We start from the raw sequence: 654 nt of genomic DNA, 5'->3' as shown, positions 1-654 counted from the left end.
CGGGGGGGGGGCCCCTCAGTGACCAGCCCCCTCCCTCCCCTTGGCAGCTGCTGGGCCCACAGGGAAGGCTGCAGAGTGAGGTGTCTGCAGGGAGGGGAGACCCCAGGGTCCTGGGGCAGACACAGGCCTCCCTGCCCCGGGACCCAGGCTGTAACCAGCCAGTCATGACCGAGCCCAGAGCCAGGGGGCTTCGTGGCTACTTTGTGAGGAGAGCGACTTCTACACAGGACACTGGGCTTCATGAAAGCAGCCCGGGCCTCTGCGCTTTCCCTTAGAAACGCGAGCACCGCAAACACTTCCAACCTCACAGCCCAGAGGAGCTGTCAGGCCACGGAGGACCTGGGGGGTCACCAGGCCGAGAACCCCCCCCCCCCAGGACAGCCTCTCTCTGCAGGTTCAGGCGCACCCACACGGGCTCTCCCCAACCTGTGGTTACAATAACACGACCCCATGCAACCCCGGCACCTTCCTGGGGCCCCTGGGGGTGCGCTTCGCACGCGGGCACTTCCGGCCCAGAACCTGCGGCAGGAGAAGCGGGTCCGGACCGATCCCAGAACCTCTCAGACCCGAGCCCACGCGTTCTCCCCAGGATGGCGCGAAGCTCAAGCCCAGGAATGCGCTCCTGTCCGGGGGAGCAGCGCCCCGTCCGCCGGT

The 654-nt window shown here is 67.6% G+C and overlaps 1 protein-coding gene across 1 annotated transcript in view; it reads left to right on the top strand.

Annotated features, from left to right (window-relative positions):
- LOC102242995 overlaps positions 1-654 on the top strand; it is a 6,300-nt gene that overhangs the window by 1,903 nt on the left and 3,743 nt on the right. The gene's annotated exons all lie outside the window — the stretch shown is intronic.

This window comes from Myotis brandtii, unplaced genomic scaffold, assembly GCF_000412655.1.
Source record: "Myotis brandtii unplaced genomic scaffold, ASM41265v1 scaffold1077, whole genome shotgun sequence".
Taxonomy (NCBI): domain Eukaryota; kingdom Metazoa; phylum Chordata; class Mammalia; order Chiroptera; family Vespertilionidae; genus Myotis; species Myotis brandtii.
This window is presented reverse-complemented; position numbering and strand designations above follow the sequence as displayed.